The sequence below is a fragment of the Sus scrofa genome, chromosome 14, assembly GCF_054392235.1.
Source record: "Sus scrofa isolate SSC_HxYL_T2T_F1_AM1 chromosome 14, Sscrofa_HxYL_maternal_Yorkshire_Landrace_v2.0, whole genome shotgun sequence".
Lineage (NCBI taxonomy): Eukaryota > Metazoa > Chordata > Mammalia > Artiodactyla > Suidae > Sus > Sus scrofa.
In genome coordinates, this window is record NC_139396.1 from 160,016,023 (window position 1) to 160,022,022 (window position 6,000).

A 6,000-nucleotide genomic window follows, 5' to 3' on the forward strand; every position below is an offset into this window, starting at 1 on the left:
AACAGTCATGTCCTACTTTTGGATTTTGCCCTTTGATGACAGGGACCTGTGTTTGGCTCCTCTGTCTGCTGGGTTGGGCAGGGGTGAGGGAGACTTTCCTCTCCGGAGCTCAAGGGTCAGTGGGATTTGGTGTGCGCTGGGGTGGTCCGAAGGGAACTGGCCATCTCATGGGTCTGCTGCTCCCGGAGGCCTCAGCCTGCTTCCGGCCACTCCTCATTCATTGAGTTTTGCTCTGTGGCTGAGCTGGTGCTGGCACTGGGGGGTCAGACACACAGAATCCTGCCCCAGCCCCAGGGATGCCCTGCTGGGCAGGGCACAGAGCCGAGAAGAGCCAACCAGGCCCCTCGGAGTGGGGACACTGCACGGGGGTGCTTGGCCCCAGGCTGAGGGGAGGGCTGCCTCGGTGTCCCCGCTTTGTGCTGAAGATGAGGGCTGGGCTTCAGGGTCACCCTCTCATGGTTTGCTGAAGCAGCCCTGGGCACCTCGCCAGGGGTTGGCGGGCCTGAACAACCATGAGATAAAGCCGTGGAAACTGGGTTTCCCCTTTCTTTCTTTTTCTTCTGTTTTCTTTCTAAGGCCACACCTAGGTTCCCATGCTAGGGGTCGAATTGGAGCTGCAGCTGCCAGCCTACACCACAGCCACAGCAACACTGGATCCGAGCCACGTCAGTGACCTACACCGTAGCTCGTGGCAATGCTGGATCTTTAACTCACTGAGCGAGGCCAGGGATCGAACCCGCATCCTCGCAGAGACGTCATGTCCTTAACCCATTGAGCCATAATGGGAACTCCTCCCCCACCTTTCCGATGGGCTTCCTGGTGGCAGCTTAGGGAAGACGCCCCCTGAGGGGCACTCACAGCAGCTCATGTAGCCTGTAGGTCACCTGAGGCCTCCATGCCAGGAATAGGGCCTCATGGAGATACGAACACCAGCCCCCCTCTAGGAACCAACATAAGGCGACAGTGACCAGTGGGAGCCCTGTCCCTCCACCTTCCATAGGACTCGGAGGAGCTGCTTCCTGGGGAAGGAAGGGGAAGGTGACAGAGCAGGGCCGCTGGGGACAGGCAGGAAACCTGAGAGACACTGGCCTGCTGCCCATGCTGCAGAGTGTGGCCAGGTTGTCTCCCGCTCCAACGGCTTCGGAAAAGGGAGAGGCAGCAGGAGGATCACACGGAATCCGTGGGGAACCTTCGGTGATCAGAACCCTGGAGAACATCAGGAGCATCAGAATTTACCCAGGCCAAGAGATGACATTGGACCGACCTTTGAGTCTGGACAACATAAATAATTCCTGGGGAAGGCTTGCCACCCACCCAGCCTGGCAGAAATAAAAGCAAGAAGGCGCAGCTGGATTGGCCAGGACCCCTCTCCAGAGCAGCCCTCTCCAGGCTGAATGACATTCACAGCGTATTTTAAGAGCGGTACGTCCCGGGAGAGGTTCCGATCAATAGACTCAGCCTACCGTGCCGACCGTGGTCCCTGAGACTTCCAAGTATTTGAAATAGTCCCCGACTACAGGAGCGGAAATAACCGAATAAAGAGAAGGCCTCCTTATGGGGTAATCTTCTAAGAGAACTCCGTCTCTTTTCCAAAGTGCTCTGAATTTGCTGAATCCACTCCAGGTCACTCTTTCTCATCTGGTAGCATCACAAGGAAGGTCTGCCTCCTGGACCCTTGGGGGTCCTCAGATCTGTGCTGCAGGATTTTCGAGGCGCCTGGCACTGTCCTTGCCAATGTGGACAGTGAGGAAAGGAGCATTCATCCCTCACGGATCCCGACTTCCACTCAGGGACACAGCTCTCATCTTGGGGACTTTGTTTTCGAAAATGCCAAATATTATAGAACAACGCCAGCGTAGGTGTAACAGCATAGGCGTGTGGTTTGCAAACAGGGGCTGAAAGGGTACATTTTAAATGAAGGAAAGCATTTACAGGGGGTCCCGTCAGGGCTCAGGGGAAACGCATTTGACTAGCATCCATGAGGATGACACAGGTTTCATCCCTGGCCTTGCTCGGTGGGTTAAGGATCCGGCGTTGCTGTGAGCTGTGGTGTAGGTCACAGCCAGAGCTTGGATCTGGCGTTGCTGTGGCTGTGGTGCAGGCTGGCAACTGCAGCTTCGATGCCACTTCTAGCCTGGGAACCTCCACAGGGCACCGGCGTAGCCCTAAAATAAACACTCGCGCAAAGAAAGGTTTTACAGGTAGAGCACGTGCCAGGGGGCTGTTTGCCCAGGTCAACCTGGAAGGGTAGTCCTTGGGAGGGCATTCTCTCTGCTTTGCCAAACGCCACGCCCCCTTTTGGGAAGGGTGAGTTCATTTCCAGGCTCCTGCCAACACTTTCCCTCATCCAGCGGCATCCTCTCCCCTGACAGCGTTTGCTGGAATGTGGGTGACCTGGGGATGCGGTGGCTACAGAGCCCCAGGGACACTGGAGGAAATTACAGTTTGAGCGCAACTCAATCAGGGTCTCCTGGAGAGCGCAGGGGCCTCTCTTGGTCTTAAGAGGAGGCTGCCTCCTGGGCCAGCGCTGGGCTCTCCAGACGCATGCTAAGTAGCTCTCACTCATCCGTGTAAACACGGGCGTCCTGGCGCTTCCAACAGGCCTTATGAGAAGTGATCAATTGCCCCCAGAAAGGCTCAACCAGCGCGTGGGCCCTAATTGTCTCCTGGCACCAGGGGTCCGTCAGGCCCTGGAAGATGAGGTTGCAGCTCCTGCAGGCCATCCGGAGGCCCGCAGCTTTCCTTGTCCCCCACCCGCTCCCGCGAAGGCCACGCAGGGTGCACCCCGGGGCGCGCCCCTGGGGATGCCCGGCGGCCCAGCAGCCCAGCAGCCGTTCCCCGAGCCCGCCTGCGCCGTAGCATCGCCGTCGCCGCTGGGGGCAGGGAGCTCGCGCTTGCATCGGTTAATTAGGAGCCGGAGTCGGTGGGCCCCCGCCCGCCGGCCTGTGCTCCGCCCGCCAGGGGCGCCCTCCCCGCCGCCCGCCGGCCCTTTGATCGCCCGCGGCCTGCGGCCCGCAGCCCGCGCGACGGCGGGCAGGTGGCGGCAGCAGGGCGCGGCGCGCTCGGGCGCTCGGGTCCCCGGGCCGCGGCGCGCTCCCCGCCACGCCGCACATCAAGGCCCGGCCGGCCGGCGGGCGCCTTCATTAGCAGCCTGAAATTATAATATTATGTTAAAGAACAAAGCTGCTCCCCGGAAAAATATGTGCTGCATATCTGACAAAGATAAATTGGATTATTCAAAATATTCTTGATGAAATGTTACATTTTGCAACTAATTATCAATCTGTTTTATCTGCAGACCAGCTGGGCATTTTTGTGCATGCAAGACCTGCCTTTCCAATGATCTTAAGATGTCACTGTAGCGTTTACATCTTTTATTTCAAGATTTAAATAACTAGGAAGTAGCTAATGTAATTCACTGCTGAGAAGAAAGGCGAGCTTCTTGATTCCTTTCCAAAGTGATAGCCTCCTAATGAACTTCTTTGGACTGTGAGTAATGAGGCTTTATTCAAATAATGTTTAAGGAAGCCACAGCCAGTGTAATTTCTAAAAAAAAAAAAAGGGACCAATGTTTAATACATTTAAAACATCTCTATTCATACGATATTAGCTCACGCCCGTCCACAAGAGCAGTTGCCGAAGAGACTTCTGTGTTGCTGCTCTTTTCAGTTGAACTTGGCCACGGCCGAGCCCTCTAATTCCCCCACAAATCCAAGGCCTTGGCCGCCCTTTTTATCTGGCGTTTTCTAGGGCTGAGATGTTTAAGATACTCTGGGTTGATATAAATCCTCATCATTAAGAAGAGTCAGCTCTCTGCTCTTGTCTCCCCATCAAAATCTCTCTCCTGTTCCGATCCATCTGGGGGATTGTGTCGATACAGTTTTCTTGTTGTTTTGTGAGCATTTTATGGTTGGAGGCAGCAGAAAAACAGAATCTGACAGCTTCTAGGCCTTTCCCACTTGGCTGGGGGCTACAGAGTGACTGGAAGGGGCTCCTTCTGTGTGTTCAGCAGTCAGCCTACTTCTTTCTAGGTGGTAAATGCATTTCCCCATTTAGACGGAGGAGGAAAACGAGAAGCTATTCGTGTAGATGTTCAGAAGTGCTTTTCCCAACCTGGTCTTTATTTTGTTACAGCTCAGAGACGAATGTAAGAATATTCTCCAGTGCTTGAGCAGCCTTCACTTCTTCAGCCTCGATAGGACACTCTTGACAACCCGAGATGGAAAAGGCAGGTTCGGGTTTCATTCCCATTGCCCAGATGAGAACACTGAGGCTCAAGGAAGGAGAGGATGCGACTTGCTCAGAGATACCCTGAGCGCCTGGGTGAAGGCGAGACTGCAAGCCTTTCCTTGCCTGGCATGGCGTCGACACAGACTACCTGTGCTCCGCGTAGACGGATGAAAGATGAACTTGTAACGGATGGGAGGCACGTGTGGGAAACTTCAGGCTGTGGATTTCCCTGCTCAATTGACGGGACTTGAAAGTGGTTCTGAGGGAGCACGCCAAGGAGAATCAAGCAGCCATTTTCCCACTAAAAATGACAGAACATACATCCTTCTTGCTTTTCTAATTGATTTCATTCTGACTGCTTTTCCATAAAATTATCCCCAGACAGGTTCGCAGAGCTGTCACCAAGCCATTTGAAATTTTGCACAAAGCACATTTATGGGTGCATTTCTAGATCTATCTGTATAACGCGTGCTTTCCCCCCTTATTTGGCTTGGTTAGAAAATGTCTTTTGTGCAGATTGCAGAGGAAAAGTACAGCTGATCTATTCTCTGCCTGACTTGACTCCTGGGGTTTTCTCTTTGGACGTTTCTACATTAATGGTCCAATTACGGCGCTCAAAACATAAAGGCTCTTAAAGAAACACTGACTGGACCATCCTAAGATTGTGCTCTTTGATGAAAACTCATCTTCTGTTTTTAAAATGCATGTTTCCTGCCAATGCCTCTTTTGTTGGGGTTGGGGGGGTCCATGGTTGTGCCAGATGTGAAGGTGCAGGTGTGCCCTGGAGCTCAGAGGAGACCCTGCTGGCTGCTGGCCTTTCCCAGCCAGTCCCCTGGGTCTTTTGCCCAGAGTGATTTTTGGCTGCATCACGTGATGCCCCAACACCCGCCCCTCCCCCCAAAAAACCCCTTTTGAATGGAGAGTAAAATCTCTGTCACAGAAATGATCATTGACAGGGTACCAAAGCTGTGTTGTTTTTTTCCCCTAAGATAGTGTCTGCTTGTTACTTGTTATATATATTTTGCAAGATATAAGACAGTTTTTATGGTCTCTTTTGCAGCTGAGTTATTGTGTGTGTGCAAATTCTTTAACCAGCTTCACAGGATGAGGTACCAGAAAATGTGAGAACCCTCCAGAAAATGTTTGCTGTGCTTTCCTTATTCATCCCCAGACACCTCTGTCCTCATCTGAGGATGGCAGGTGTAGCTGGCTCCACCAGGGTACTCTGGAAGGTTCTGCAAAGAGTCTAGAGCAGGGATCAGCAGGCCTTTCCTGCAAGGGGCCAGATGAGACGTTCTGGACCTTTGCAGGCCATCCCGTCTCGGTCGAAAGCACGCCATCCTGCCGCTGTGCCTCGAAAGCAGCTGTAGACAATATGTAAATGAACAAGGGCGGCTGTGTTCCAATAAAACTTTATTTATGGGCACTGAAATTTGAATTTCAGATCATTTTCATGTGTCATGAAATATTATTCTTCTTTTGATTTTTTTCAGCCGTTTACAAATGTCATAACCATTCTTAGTTTGTGGGCCATACAAAAGCCGACGGTGCCCAGATTTGGCCCGCAGGCTGCAGCCTGGCTTCCCTGCCTGAGAGTTTAACGTGGGTCTTTCCAGCTGCCCTTAACCCCCCTGGCTGCTTTTGGAGAAGTGAGTCAGTAAGGCCCTTTGCGCTGATTTGAATTTGCTTACAGGATAATAGGCTCTCTATTAGCCCCTTCCCCTCTAAACAGTTAGTAGGTTCAAGGAATTGTGGATCTAAACTCGGCTA

At 52.8% G+C, this 6,000-nt stretch overlaps 1 long non-coding RNA gene across 4 annotated transcripts in view; it reads left to right on the forward strand.

Moving 5' to 3' along the window:
- The window catches only part of LOC110256830 (uncharacterized), a 34,211-nt gene extending 28,549 nt beyond the window's left edge, over positions 1-5,662 (forward strand). For all 4 annotated transcript variants that reach the window (XR_014827758.1, XR_002338841.2, XR_002338766.2 and 1 more), the window contains 2 exons: positions 3,299-3,489; positions 4,135-5,662. This is a non-coding gene — a long non-coding RNA (uncharacterized LOC110256830). The remainder of the gene's footprint in view (positions 1-3,298; positions 3,490-4,134) is intronic.
- Positions 5,663-6,000: the final 338 nt, after the last annotated feature.